Below are 540 nucleotides of genomic sequence, written 5' to 3'. Positions count from 1 at the left end.
ATCAATAAACGTGATACATCACATAAACAAATTGAGAGATAAAAATCACATAGTCATATCAATTGATGCAGAAAAAGCATTTGACAAAATCCAACACCCTTTCTTGATAAAAACCCTCAGCAAAATGGGAATAGAGGGATCATACCTCAACATAATAAAAGCCTTATATGACAAACCTACAGCCAACATCATACTCAATGGGCAAAAACTAAAACCACTTCACCTAAGAACAGGAAGGAGACAGGGATGGCCACTTTCACTACTCCAGTTCGACATAGTACTGGAAGTATTAGCCATAGCAATTAGACAACAGGAAGAAATAAAAGGTATCCAAATTGGAAAAGAAGACTTAAAACTGTCAGTATTCGCAGATGACATGATAAAAAAACCCTAAAGACTCCATCAAAAAACTATTAGATTTAATAAATGAGTTCAGCAATGTAGCAGTATACAAAATTAATGCCAAGAAATCCATGGCACTTTTATACACCAATAGTGAACTTACAAAAAGAGGGATTAAAAATACAATCCCATTTACCA

The sequence above is a fragment of the Myotis davidii genome, unplaced genomic scaffold, assembly GCF_000327345.1.
Source record: "Myotis davidii unplaced genomic scaffold, ASM32734v1 scaffold618, whole genome shotgun sequence".
NCBI lineage: Eukaryota > Metazoa > Chordata > Mammalia > Chiroptera > Vespertilionidae > Myotis > Myotis davidii.
Note: the sequence above shows the minus strand (reverse complement) of the source record.